At 42.7% G+C, this 15127-nt stretch overlaps 1 long non-coding RNA gene across 1 annotated transcript; it reads right to left on the minus strand.

Annotated features, from left to right (window-relative positions):
* Nucleotides 1-351: 351 nt before the first annotated feature.
* On the minus strand, nt 352-6334 carry LOC144372508 (uncharacterized). Its single transcript, XR_013432513.1, has 3 exons — nt 5911-6334; nt 4752-4892; nt 352-1359 (listed from the first exon to the last, which is right to left on the minus strand). It is a non-coding gene; the product is annotated as an uncharacterized LOC144372508 (long non-coding RNA).
* Between the last annotated feature and the right edge of the window lie 8793 nt (nt 6335-15127).

A 15127-nucleotide genomic window follows, 5' to 3' on the forward strand; every position in this document is an offset into this window, starting at 1 on the left:
AAGAGAAATTTTACCAGGACAAAATCAGTTGGCATCTTGACCTTAGACTCCCTAGCTTCCAGACTGGATGGAAAGCTTAGGGAATTGGAACACTTCCCAACCTCCAGAACCACCTGGACTATGGTAATTTTTTATGGCATCACAAACAGACTAAGGCAGTTAGAACCTGGAAAGTGCCGTGGGAGGTATATGGGACTTTGGGGCAGTGACTAGTAACCAAAACTGGTACAGAAATATTTCAATATTTTAACCATTGACACTAATTTACTGTGATGTATCAACACTGTTCATAGAGTTCAAATTTTAATAAGAGACAGATAACATACAAAATAAAATAAAGAATGTGTCGAGAGCTGTTTTGTGGTATGGAAAAGAATAAAGTAGATGACAGGATTAGAAAGTGTCCTAGGGAAGCTGAATATTTATGTTGCAGGAAGAAAGAAAGAGAAAGGCATGGTGTCCATCCTCAAGGGGCACTTGCCAGAAGCTGCATATACTGCTTACACTGAAAGCCTCTTGCTAGAGAGAAGATGGGAAACACAGTTACATTGGGAAGCATCCACCACTGAGGATGGAGAGAACTACTGCAGAGCAACAGACATGAACTGTGATTGGATTGTGAGGTGGAAAGAAAGATAATTTTTCAGGATCTGTCAGAATACAGCTCTCTTTTGCCTCTCACATTTGTGGATGTCTTGCAAACTGAGGTACTTGCTGCCTGGACTATCTTTCTAAGAATGTTTGTATAGCAAATAGTCTTAGAAAACAGAGGTAATGTCTCCCTCTGGAGCAAAGTGCAGGCAGCTTAGTGTCCAGTGTCATAAAGATGGTGTCTCCCACAGAACAGCTCAGGAGACTTACCGCCCATTAGGAATCTAATTTCCCAAGCTCAGGGCTCTCTCCAGTGTGACCCCTGTGTGGGCAAGTGTCACCTGGCCTTCTTTGCAGTAACCTGTGGGGATTGTTGCTAAAGAAAAGGGCATGGGAATATATGTTTATTTAAATATTCTCAGATGACCAGGGAAAAATGGGACCTTTAGAATGGAGAGAGCTGGCAGATATCCACCTTAACAAAGTGATCAAAGTCAGCACTTCCCTATAATTTCACCTTTATAAAAACAAAAAATTAGGGAAAATGGAAGGAAATTCTGGGACCCTGTGGAGGATGGATTGGAGGGAAGATGGAGCCTGCTTTGGACCACTGGGTTAGGGTCTCTGTCTCCTGATAACCTTCTGCATCACTCACCACAGTTGCTCCCTGCAACAGCGCCTCCTCTGTCCCCACTGTAGTTGGTCTTCCCTGGGCAGCCTGGCACATGGACTAGCTTCTTGGGACCCCCCCAGCATTCCAGCTGGCATCTAGAGAGAAAAGATGTGTCAGCCCAGCCGTGGCACTGGCTTGCAATTCAAGTGACTGGGGAAAGCTGAGGCAGGAGAATTGCAAGTCTGAGGCCAGCCTCAGCCACTTAGTGAGGCCTTCAGCAACTTGGAGAGACCCTGTCTCAAAATGATAAATAAATAAATAAAAAGGGCTAGGGATATGGCTCAGTGGAAAAGCACCCTTGGTTCAATCTCTTGTAAGAAAAGAGGGTGGGGAAGGAAAGAGGTGTCTAACCTCTGCTTCCTTTTGAAAAATCCTGGGGAATGGCTCTAAATAGCTCAGCTGGGATCATGTGTCTACTCTTGAGTAAGAAAAGGGCAGAGAGAGAAGAGGTGTGCTTACACACAGCATTGAAATAAACAAAAAGAAATAGCATAGGCCTCAGGAGGTAAGGAGTGATTTGACCGCATGAAACTAAAGATACAGGTGGTGCACACCTGTAATCCCAGTGACTCAGGAGGCTGAGGCAGGACTATTGCAAGTTCAAAGCCAGCTTCAGCAACTTAGAGAGGCCCTAAGGACTTAGTAAGACCTGGTCTCAAAATAAAACATTAAAAAAGGTTGAGGATGTGGCTTAGTGGTTAAGAGACCCTGGTATCAAAAAAGAAAGAAAAGATACAAGGAGGGAGAATCACACACAGGAATATGAGGAGGAGAGAAGTAGAGGATTCCAACTAGAGTGACTATAATGTACATGGTGAAGCCATTAACTGAAAGAGAACATAAGAAGACAAAACAGTTTGGATGCTGTTTTGAACTTGATTAACTTAGAAACTTAGGGGCATCAAGGGAGAGAAAAGACACAGATTGTTGGAAATACAATTCTGTAGCTCAGAAGTATTGGTAGTACCAACTGGTGGACCAAGATGTGAGAGTACTAGCTTCCTCCGCAGAATGTGGTAGGATGCCACCAGGTCTTGTGGCCTGGCAGCAGAGCCCTCCCTTGTCACCCAGGCCCATTGGCAAGAAAGACCCTGGCTAATTATGAGGGAGTAGAAGCTAGGAGTCACAAGGAAGACATTTTTGGGCAGATGCCTCAGCCTTCAGTGACTCAGCAAGGGCAGCTCCTACTGCTCATTCCAGAGCACACTGGGAGTTGTTGAGCAAATATTTGAAGAGCGTTGAGTTCCTAAAAGCCTGCCATGAACTGAGCCCCTCAGCTGCAGAGCCGTCAACCCTGTGTAGGCAGCTGTCAGCTGTCAACTCTGGCTTTCCTGAAAAGACCTCCTGCCAAGAAGTGTGTCATAGGGGAAAGAATAAATGGGAAGATAACTGGACTACTGGAGATCTGGAGTAAGTCAGACGTGAGTTTGAATTCTAATTTCCTCATCCACAGAGTGTTCAACATAAATGTTCCTTCTTCCTGGGAGTCAGTAAAGTAAGAGAGTGCAGGGCTGGGCACATGGAAATGCCAGCCACATGGGACCTGCTGTTACCCAGGGGTGTCTGAGCAGAGCTGAGGTTGATGCCTCCAGTCCTGTACCTCTCAAACCTCCTGGGGCAGTTTCCAGGCACAGAGCAGAGCTGCCTCCACTGATATCCAAGGATGCTACAAGAAGCAGAGGCTGGGGGAGGGAGCTGGGGCTTCACAGGAGAAGTTGCACACCTAAAATAAACCCAGGCAGGAGACTCTGAGAATTTCCTGTAATTTTCACTGTAAATGTCCTATTTATAAAGCTGAGTCACTGTTGTTTGGTGCATGGAGACAGGCCCTAGCAGGAAATGAGGAGTGCACACAGAGACACAGTCTAACCCACAGGCTTTGGGGAATGCCTGGGTCTGGCCTGGGCCTGGCTGCCTGGCCCCTTGAAGCCCTTGACAAGCCCTTGGGTTGGGTTACTGGACCAGGTTAATTTATTTCATCCTCCACTGGCCCTTTTTCTGTCTTCTTTGGTGCCAAAATAGTTTCTCTGTCTCCCTCTCTCCTTCTCCCCTATCCCTCACTCTCATTCTCTCCCCTTCTCTCCCACCCCCCTCTCTTTCTCCCTCCTGTACATTGACAAGGAGAGTCTGGCCTCTTCATGCAGGCAGTGACAGGCCTGTCTCCATGGGAGACCTAGGGAGCCAGGCACCTAGTGGGATGAAGGGCATCTATTTCCTTGCAAAAACAGATCTGTCTGGATGTCTGTGCTCATCCCAGTCTCCACAAAAAAGCAAATTCTCCTGAAGATTCTGGGACAGTATTACAGACAGTTAAGGGGCAAAAGGAAAGAAGAAGGCAGCAAAGTACAACCACAACCAGTGTGTTTGGCATTTTTACCCAGAGCAAGCTCTTGAAGGAGGGACTGGGAGGCAACACAAAACCCTCCTCACTTCCTGATTTTACAGCCACTCAGCCAGCCACTGAAATCAGGTTCACCAATCAGGGCTGTTAAACCACATCTTGCCTCCAGCGCCCCCAGAGTGTGCCAGGCAGAGGGCAGCCTAGTTCATCTCTCAGCAGTGCAGAGAAGTTTCCAAACTACTTAGCTATAGCTTTTCATTAAACAATCTGGCTGCTGAGTAATACATTCCCAGTGCTACTGACATGCCTCAACAAACTTCTTTGGGACCATGCTCAGGGACCCACCTCTGTGTGCCCTGTGAGTTCAGCTTTGACTTCCAGGAGCTCTGGAATGTGGGAGGTTGGGACCCTGAGAAGTTCTTGGGCTCTGGCAGCTTTGGGTGTCATGGTCATAGCAGTGCCATGACTCCTGATGGGCTGAGAGTCCATTAACTGGTCAGCATGGGAAGGGGATCCTCAGTGTTCAAGTCTGTCTCCAGGGCTAGAGCTCCTCCCTCCTGTCCCATATTAGGAGGCCAAAGGTCTAGGTCTTCTATGGGTCTTTCAGTCCAGCCAATCTTCTCGAACCTAAGGCCCTTTTTCTGTCCCTGATTCTTCTTCTTTTTTTTTTAAATGAGAAACAAGCAAATCAGGTTTTCTTGAGAGTTTTTTTTTTTTTTTGAGAGAGAGAGAGAGAGAATTTTTAATATTTATTTTTTAGTTTTCGGCAGACACAACATCTTTGTTTGTATGTGGTGCTGAGGATGGAACCTGGGCCGCACGCATGACAGGCAAGCACGCTACCGCTTGAGCCACATCCCCAGCCCTGTCCCTGATTCTTCTTGGTCCCATACTGACCACTGACTTGGGCAAAAGCCCCTTCAGCTCCTATTCCTTTTTCTTTTCTCCATCTTCTTCTTCCTTTCTATATCCCTTCCCCTCTTTTTGTACCCCCTCCCCCTTAACAAAACTTTAGGCTACCTTTTCTCCATCTAGTGGCCTGAGAGCAAATCTCTGAAGCTAGGGGAGCCCAGACATTAGCATCTCAGGGGCCCAGGCATTTCCACTCCTCCCCAGGGAATCACTTCCCTCATCCCCACCACTCACCAGTTGCAGAGACTAAAGAGGCAGGGGTTGCTTCTTACTGTAGCAGCAGAAAAACAAAATGTCCACCAACTCAGAGATAACAAAGATTCAAGCATATTAGAGCCAGTTAGATTCTGCAAGCTTTCCAGACACAAGACCGACCTGCAAAAATCAACAGCATCTCTCTTCACCCACAGTAGTGCTAGAAATTATTACTACAAAGATATCATTAACAATAGCAACAAGAATTACAAAATATGTAGGTGTTAACTCAGAATACACAAAACTTCTGAACACATTTTTTTAAGCTCTAATAAGGAAACAGAAAATGATCTGAATAAATAGATTCCATGCTTTTGGATTGGGCAACCTCTTATAAGATGACATATTGGATAGCTTTATTAAAGACCTAATTATATTAACAATTAACCTTTAAACTCATTACAATGCCAATCAAAATTCCAGTTGGATTTCTTTTTGAGGGACTAAATAAATAAATAAACTTTTAAAAAGAAGAGTAAAGGGATGAATTCCCCAGTCAAATATATTACAAAACCACAATAGCAACAGTGTGGCACTGGCTTAGCTACAGTATAATAGACCAGTGGGACAGAACAGAAGGCTCAGCAACCCAGCTGTGAACTGTGTATATTCAAGCATGTGTCACTTAATGGCAGGGATGTCTTCTGATAAATGCATCCTTAGGCAGCTTTGCCATCGTATGAACACAGGTAGTGTATTTACACAAACCTGATGGTAAGGGTCCATCGCTTAATGTGGCCTCTTGATACACTCCAATCCAGAAACACAGTAAAAGTGGGGATGTAGCTCAGCAGTAAAGCACTTCCCTAGCATGCACAGGACCCTGGGTTTAATTCCCAGCACCATTTTAAAAGAAAAACTAAACCAAACACAGTAAATACCAAGTTTATGAGGGTACTGTTGGTGTAACAGGGCATTTTATTTTACAGTAATTTAAAAAAATATAAGTACAAAGACTACACTCCAAACTAATGAATTTTTCAGCTCCTGTTAATTATCTCATGTAATCGCTGTCATATATTAGTCTGACATTGATCAAAGTGCTCCTAGGCAGCACCTATCTATACATAAAGAGAGCATTCAATAAACAAATTCTAGCCAGATGCAGTAGTGCTCACCTGTAATCTCAGCTACTCACCAGTCTGAAGCAGGGGGATTGCAAGTTTAAGGTCAGCCTGGGCAATTTAGCAAGACCCCGCCTAAAAGTAAAAAATAAAAAGGTCTGGGATGTAGCTCAGTGGTAGAGCACTTGTCTAGCATTCATGAGCCCCTGAATTCAATCCCCAGTGACACACACACACACACACACACACACACACACACACACACACACACAAAACACAGGTTCTCTATGGGTTAAAACATCAGTTAAGGTTTTGTTGGGATAGTCTGCTATGTTGCTATCTTTGTAACTAGTATACCTAAGGCACATACCAAAATATGTGCCTTGGATCCCAGTTTGACTTAGAAAGAACTACCTAAAACAGACCATGGAGAGAACAGTACTCAATGTTCTACTGGTTTGACTTTCTGGAGATGTCCCTGAAAGTCAGAAGCAACAACACCTCCCTGTGGTTTGTGCTCAAGACTCCAAGGCTTCTCTTTCTCCCCGCAGGAAACTAGCTCATTAGCTAATGTGCACATGAGTTCCAATAGCCAGAAGAGCTGAAGGAGACAGACTTGGGCTGAGACAAAAAGAGAGAGTCCATTCTGGCCAAACAGACCTTTTCTGAGTGTCCAGCAATGCTAGAGAAAGAATGTTTGTGTTGGTAGCCCACCTCCCAAATTCACATGTTGAAATCCCAACCCTGCAGAGTGATGGTGTTAAAAAGGAGGCCAGTGGGAGGTGATGGGGTCACTCCTGAATGGTGTTGGTGCCCTTTTAAAAAAAAGGCCCTTGAGAGAGGCCTTGCCCTGTCTATTACATGAGGATGCAGTAAGAAGGTGCCACCATGACTGGAAGCAGGACCTCACCAGACATCCAATCTTCCAGCACTTTGGTCTTATACTTCCTAGCCCCAAAACTGTGAGAAATAAAATTCTGTTGTTTTAAACTACCCAGTCTATGGTATCTTGTTATAGTAACTTGAATGTACTAGGACCAGCAACTTTTGCCTCAATTAATTCCACGAAGATGTTCAGCTCTCCTGAATTCCTAAAAGCACAAAGAATTTTAACAAAACAAGGGTTGCTAGGGTTAGGGTCAGGGTCAGAGTTAGCATTAGGGTTAGACAATTATAAAAAATTTTAACAAAACCATAAAAATCAAATCTCATGGATTTTGCTTCCAACTCTCTTTTACTTTCTAGTCACTCATTTAGCTTTTCCATAAGGAAACCTTCCTTCCTCTTGTTTTAGACTGGATTAGTCTGGCTTGTGCTGCCAGGAAGGGACCCATTCAGAACAGTGCCATGTGTTAAATGCCCCTTTGGTGAGCGCTTGCCGGAGCATCTCATGGGCAACACCAAGGGAATAATAACATGAACAAGCCTACATATCACCAGACTATAAAATTCATTAAAATATTGAAGAGTTTGAAGACTTAATGACCCAGCAAAGATGGAAAGTATGTTTCAATGCAGATCTCAGTCATTAAAAATGCATTTGGTACACCACATTTGCCTACTCTGAAAATGAAGAAAAGTGCATTTAGGGCAAGACTACCACAGCCCCCCAAGAGAATGGGTTAGGAAAAGGGAGGGACACTCCTCATTGGGTACCCAGTGAGGCAAAAGCTCCAAGGTGGTCAGATTGCCTGTGTGAGGGCTGGTGGCACTATCATGGTTCAAACCTGCAGCCAATCCACCACTCTGGAGACTTCTGAACTGTGGGAGAGGCAGAAAGTATTTTCTGAGAGAAATGCCCCTCACAGGGGAAGATTCCAGAAGGAGTCTGGCTTGCCAGAAACAGCAAGAGGTAAGGCAACTGGAGAAAAGTATATGGAAAGAAACTTAAAGAGGCTAAACGGCTCCCCTTCTGAATATGTGCTGCTTCTTTCTTCACAGATCTTCGCTACTTCATGCATGGTCAGGACTGCCATAACGAGGGGCTGCAGACTGGCTGGCTTAAACAGTGGAGATTTATTTCTTAGTTTTGGAGGCCTATAGTGTGAGACCAGGTGTCGCAGGGTTAGTTTCTTCTGAGGGCTGTGAAGAATGTGTCCCAGGCATCTCTCTTTGGCCTATAAATGGTCATCTTACCCCTGTGTTTTCACATGGTTTTCTCTCTGTACATGTCTGTGTCCTTATTTCCTCTCCTTATAAGGACACCAGACAGAATGGATTAGAGCCCACTCCGAATGAGCTCTGTGAAGAACCTGTCTCCAAATACAGTCACATTCTGAAGTATTGGGCGCTATGACTTCAGCATATGTATTTGAGAGGTGGGACAGAATTCAACCCTTAATGCGTACTAAATGAGCATAACACATCTGAAAGGAATGTTTGTGGAGGGTGGGGTTATTTCATTGTACAGAGAAAATTAAAATTTCAAAGTGTATGAAGTGCTAGGGCTTTTCTGAGTAGTTGAAAGTCCAACTCACAAAATCTCCTGTTGACCCACCACCTGGACTGTAAGGTGGCAAAGGCAGGGCTGCCAACTATGAGTCAATTACTGTGATCTTGAAGAAATGACATAACCCTCCCAAGCCTCACTTTTCTCATTTGTAAACCAAAGGAATTTAGTTGGTGAGTTGAATTTCCTAATTGGCACTCCAGCCTCCTGTGAGCTTTCCTGTATGACAGAGGAAGAAAGCTTAAAAACTATGTTTTCTAGATCCGTTTGCAGCTAGAATTCTTGTTATGAATTAAATCCCCTGATAAGACATACTGGCATGAAACTTGGAGGACAAACAGGAAGCAGATGCCATCTTCCTGTTGCTATGTCTGCTGCCAAGGCTGGTCAGTAGTGTGGGGAGGAGGCTGTGGAGGCTGGAGTTAGTATTCTTGTCTCACAAGCAGGATGAGGGTCTTGAAGAGCAGTTATAGTGAAGGGAGCATCATCAGTGGAGTCCCCAGGAATGCTCCCCCCAAAATATATGTAGGCCAGCAAAAATACAAAAAATACACGCAGGCATGTTCACTATACACTGCTCTCACAGCAAAAAACCACAACAACCTAACTATCCATCAATGGTGAACTGGTTAAACACAGTGTGGTATGTCCACACACAGTGGAGTGCCGAAGAGCTCTCTAAAAGAATAGAAGACTATTTTCTTCTGCTGCTATGAGGTGATCTCAAGATATTTAATTAGTGGCAAAAAGCAAAGTAGAGGCAAAGACACAAAGCACCTTGCTGTTTAAGAAGGGGGATATGTATGTATATTTAAAAGAAAATTATCTTTTTTGTGTGTGTGTCAGGGATTCAACCCAGAGGTGCTCAACCACTGAGCCACATCCCCAGCCATTTTTATTTTTTGAGACAGGGTCTTGCTAAGTTTCTTAGGGCTTCACTAAGTTGGTGAGGCTGGCCTTGAACTTATGATCCTCCTGCCTCTGCTTTATAATTCACTGGGATTATAGGCATGTGCCACTACCATTTGTTTAAAAGAAATCTTGAAGAATAAACAAACCAAAAAGAGGTGCTCCTGTGACATCTCTTTTTGGTAAAAGTAGAGTGACTAAGATGTCAGGTCCCAAACTCTGGCAGTGAAACTAGAAACAAAGGGACTGACTCTACTTCTCCTGCCCACTTTCTCCTGCCCAGTGCAGAAAGGAAAAAAGGAGAAGACAGATGGTTGGGGAAGATGGGGAAGGGACATTAAGATTTACTGAGCACCTGCCATTTAAATCATGCAGCTAGGTACTTTAGATGCATTTTTTTCTCCTTTAATCTTTTATACCTTTGCCTTGAGGTAGGTATTTTTATGATCTCTATTTTATAGATAAACAAAAACAAGAAGAAGGTAAGCAACTTGATCAAATTCATAAAGCTAGTACAGCAGGGGACATTTATCTATGGGGGGTTAAGTTCCAAGACCCCCATTAGATGCCTGAAAACTCAGGTTGTATCAAACCCTGTGGTTTAATGACTTGCCATCTTAAAGAAGTATATTTTTTTGCACACTTGCATTTTGAGGCGCAGCAGCAAAATGCATGAATTTTTTACATTTTTTTCACAAATAGATGGTTCTTTCTTCCTGTAGATTTTAGCAAGTTTGGCATACCATCCTTTAATTTCCTTATTAAATGGAGATCTTTTACCTTTTCATTTAAAGGAAGCATTCATGGCTTTGGGGTCCTTTTTAGTCAAGACAAGTTTACTTGAACATAAGCACCTTGATACAGGGACAAAGGATCTGATGGTTGAGACAGCTACTGGGTGAGTAACAAGAGGGAAGCATATATAACATATATATCACTGGACAAAGGGAAGATTCATGATCTGAGTGGAACCACATAATATTTCATCATGTCACTCAGAGGCACACAATTTAAAACTTATGCACTGTTTGTTTATGGAATTTCCCATTTATTATTTTCAAACTACAATTTGACTATAGGTAACTGAGACCATGGAGTGTGACATCAAAGATAAGGAAGGACTATTGTCAAGTGCCAGAACAGGGCTTTGCACTCTGGCCTAGCATCACAGGACCCCAGCTCTATATCATTGTCTTGCTGGGCTGCCAGATTGACCTCTTAGGCAGTGGGAGATTCAAGTGCCTCCATAGGATACTAGTTTCTGTCATCTTTACACCATTCTTAGATGAAGCCCTCAGGCCTGGGTGCAAGAGATGGGCCCCAAGCCAGGGAATCTTCTTGCCTGCCAGTTTACACAGCCAGCTGGAGAGAGAGAGGAGAAAAGAGAGAGTGCCTTTAAGCCACTGGATTTTCATTTGATTTCAGGTCCTCTCTTTCTCAGAAATTCTCCTTTAACTAGTATGTGGTGCAGCCTTGGCATGGGAGTGACCCTAACGCACAGCAGAGTTTGAGAATCACCATTCTTGCTGTTTCTGAGTGTTGTTGGGTGGTGCCAATGACATCACATGGGAGCTTGTTGGAAATGAGGAATCTCTTGCCCCACTCAAGACCTACTGAATCAGCAACATGGAGGTGGGGATGAAGAGAAGGGAGCCAGCATTTCTTACGTGATTATGCTGCATCCTACAGTTTGAGAATCTCTGCTCTAAACAAAAAACTAAAGAGATCATCACCTGTCATGGTTTGATTTGCCAACGGTCATATACTGTGATATTGATTACAAAGGTAAATTTGATGGACCCAGGGAATGAGACTGTCCATGTGTCCCCTAAGAATTAAATATTTAGGCCCATGAGAAAGTGTTTAATTATAATTTGGGATCAAATGGAATTCACTGCAGCACCTGAGAAGGGGAGCGGCCTTATAAAACTATGATGATACAACTCAGCAGCTGTGTGCCAGGAGCTGCTTCAGAAAGTCTTGCTGGCCAAGGGAGAACATGATCCTTGAGGACAGGAAGGCAGAGTGAACAGCTGAGGGGACTCAGCAATCTCTTTAGTCAAGGCTTCTCACCTTGGATGGTGTATTGCTCTCTTTGGACTCTCTGCCATCCGGCCATCCATTCTCTCTCAGCGTAGAAGATCAAAGTCTGAAATCGAGGTAGATGCAGGGCTGCTTCTTCTGAAGGGTCTGAGCTCCCCACCTCTCTCCCAGCTTCTCTGGGCTTATAGGGATATCACTCCAATCTCTGCCTCCATCTTCACATAGCCTTCTTCATGGAGTCAGTAGAGTAGAGCAAAAGGACCAGAGGGAAGAAAGAGGGGAGAGAAAGGGGAAGTCCTGGGGAATGATACTGGCCAAATTCTATTCTTACATTGTGTGCATGTGTGAATATGTAATAAGAGATCCCACAATTTTGTACAACTATAATGCACCAATGGAAAAAATAAGGAAAAAAAAAGTCCCTTGTCTTTTCTTTTAGAAGGACAGTAATCATTGGGTTTAGTGTCCAACCTAAATTCAGGATGGTGTTATTTTGAGATTGTAATGACATCTGCCAAGATCCTATTTCCAAATAAGATCACATTCACAGGTCCTAACTGGGGGTTAAAACTTGCATGTTACCTTTTTTACTTCAAATGGGGAATAAATTTCATTTTCTTCAACTGCCTATCTTAATGTTAATTCTGAGCAAAGGAATTATGAAAGTAACTTTGATTCTTTCAGGGCAAACATTGATGGGCTTGGAGTATAGTACTAATGACTGTCTTCACAGAAATCCGTGTTATATAAAGTGCTTTGTGTGATCATTTAAGTCCAGCCAAAGAGTTGGGAGGTTTCTGTGCTGTTGCATAAAGGGGGTACTGAGGCTCAGGAACTCAAGCTCACAGAAGCAAGGGGGTAAAACCTGGACTGAACTCAGCCCTTCCACTCTAATTTCTTGCCCCTTCTTTTGGGTCAGCTGCTGTTAGGAGTCATGATAGTAGGTCCTCGAGTGTCTGTGTTCTTGTCAACTTAAAAAGACTGGCATTTCTACGGTTACTGCAGGTGGGTGCCTGACTCTCTGTGGGTTCTGTGTGGTCTGTTTAGTGATGTGATGCATGCTTCATTTCTAGGTCTTCATCACTGAGCCCAAAGGCCCCAGCTTTGCTTGTTCATTTCTGATGTGACTGTGGCTGCCTTCATTCTGGGTCTTTCTTGCCTGAGCTTCCTGGGTTTGAGATCTTCCTGGTAGCTACCTCTTCTCTATACACAAGGAAGATGAGAGTGAATTTCAAGCATCTTTGGTGGGAAAACTAGTGCTTGAAGGCCAACTGCAAATGTGTTTGTGCAGCACCCATGAAAACACCTGTCACTTAGGGACAAGTGAATTTGACATCATACAACCCCCAACAAAGAGCAATAGCCCAGGTCTCCTGTTTACTCTCTTCATGACACTATGTGCCCTAGGAATTCAGACATAACCAGCTGAAAACTCCTGCCTCTCTGTCCTCTATTGCTCTCTCTTAGAAACTCTGGCCCTTTGTTTTACAGCCATCAGCATGACTAACCCAGCATCACCTCAGACTCCAAATTTCAAAGACAATCCTATTTTTCCCTTCTGAATTTCTAACATTTTTTCCATCTGCTTAATGGTTCCATCCCCCAAACAAACATCCTTGTTCACTCTTCTCTCCTCTGTTCTTTATGTTCAATTTCTTACCACAAGACAGGAGGCAGGAGCAGAGATGGAGAGACCAGGAAGGGAATATACATTTTTTAGTGCTCATCCTAAAGAGTCAGACATGTGCTGCATGCTAACTCATTGATCTCAGTAATCCTGCGAGGTAGGCTCAGTGTCACTCTTCTAACTATAGGTGCAAGATGGAGGCTCACAACAATTCAGGGCCTTCAGGTCACGCAGATATGAGGTGGGAATCCAGCCTGTGCTCTGTGCACTACACTAGACCATTTAACCTTTCATGGCTAAATGTTCTTTCGTGGCTTCCAACTTTGCTACTTCTTTTTTCTACCACCACCCCAGGTCAGGCCTTCACCACCTTCTTCCTCAATGGCTACAATTGCTTGCCAGCTATTCCCTGTCTACTCTTTTCTGCTCTAATTTGCCCATGTCTGACTGCTTTCTATTTACTTTATGTCCCCTGTTGATCTGGTCCAATGCCAGACTTGGGCAGGGATTCAGGATATTTAGTCAATAGAGTGGTCTGGGCCAGACTCAATAGGAAATTTATTTTTCAAGCATCTAAATATGATTTTTGATTAGACTAGCTCTTATCTGCTGGTGTGTGCCTTGAAAGGATGAGAAGTAGCAAAATCATAATAGATATAGACTAGGTTAATAATACAGTTGGCTTTTTACCACCCTTGCTAATGGAGAATGAGGATAGGACTTAACATGGGGAGATCATAGCTAATCTACAAAGCTTATCATAGATGATAACATTAATCTTCTCCCCTGATAAGTCTGCAGCCAACAGTTTTTCTCTACCTCTGTACAGCTTCAGATGGAGATAAATAAGTCCCAGGCACTAATTACCTTACACACTAAATCCTTCAGCCTAGATGGGAGTTTGTAAAAGCCACAAGTAAAGGTATTATGCATTCTCAGGAGGCTTTGATGAAGAAAAGTAAGTATCTTCAGCTTAGCCTGATGGTGGAACAAAACCTCAAGATGTGGCTTTCAGGGGGAAGGTGGATTTTATAGAGTGGAGTTCTATATGCTTATCTTATCATATAGGGAAGTGTACAGGTTCATATCACAGATATTTCCTTTACCAACCTGCGTTTAGATCAAAGGAGTATAGTGTTAGCAGGTCCCAATAAAATATGGTAAATATCTTGCACAACTGACCATTTTCTAAGCAACAGATATGAAAATCACACCTGATTCTTCTCTTCTGACAAGACAGTATAACTGCCAGGGGTCCACCAGCTCCCACACTCCCTCCCACTATGCAGTTTAAAATATTTTGATCAATATGCCCATTTGTTCAATATATTTGTTACATAGTGATTTCTCAATCACAATATACAGCAAATCTGTATATGAAAATCTAGTCAGATAAAAAGGATAGCTAGACTAAGTATTTAAAGTTCCTTCTCATTGAGAACAAATTGGTGTAATGTCTTTGTAGCATCATTTGCAAGTGATTAAAATTTAAAATACAAATATTCTTAGACCTAACAGTTCCACTTCTAGGTTTTTTTTTTAAATAAATAGCAACAACAATAATAAAGACGGAACAAATATACTTACATGTGTAGATAAATATTTATTTCAGCATTATTTTTAAGAGCATAAGGCTAGATCCAATTAAAGTATTCTTTAATGGTAATAATTAAATTATGATACATCCAATTAAATCATGTTGAAATCATGAGAAAATGAGGTAATTATTTTTTTTAAGTTAGGTTCTTTTTGATACTTTATTTTCTAGTTATAGTTGGACACAACACTTTTATTTATTTTTATGTGGTGCTGAGGAGGCCTTGCACGTGCTAGGTGAGCACTCTACCACTGAGCCGTAACCCCAGCCCCAAATGAGGTAATTCTTTATGTGATAATACTAAATATGGTATGTGCTACAAAACATAAAAACCCAGAGGAGTGGGTTTAAGAGTGTAACAATACGTATTGTGCAGTATTCTTTCTTGGGTGTAAAAGGGATACAGAAGCATTTATTTATTAAAATCAAATTACAGGTAAGTGCCCCTTCTCCACACATTTATTTACTATTGAGTTTATTGTAGATTTCAGAAGACTCATTCTCATTATATAATTTAAGTTATTCTAAGAAGCAAGAGTGATATCACTTCTGAATTAAAATGAGAAAGAGAAAGGGATAAAAAATAGATGTCATAATGTAAGAAAAACATAGAAACAGAGTTGCTACCATGGCATCCCTTCATGATTCTTCTCACTGAAATATACT

The sequence above is a fragment of the Ictidomys tridecemlineatus genome, unplaced genomic scaffold (assembly GCF_052094955.1).
Source record: "Ictidomys tridecemlineatus isolate mIctTri1 unplaced genomic scaffold, mIctTri1.hap1 Scaffold_112, whole genome shotgun sequence".
Lineage (NCBI taxonomy): Eukaryota > Metazoa > Chordata > Mammalia > Rodentia > Sciuridae > Ictidomys > Ictidomys tridecemlineatus.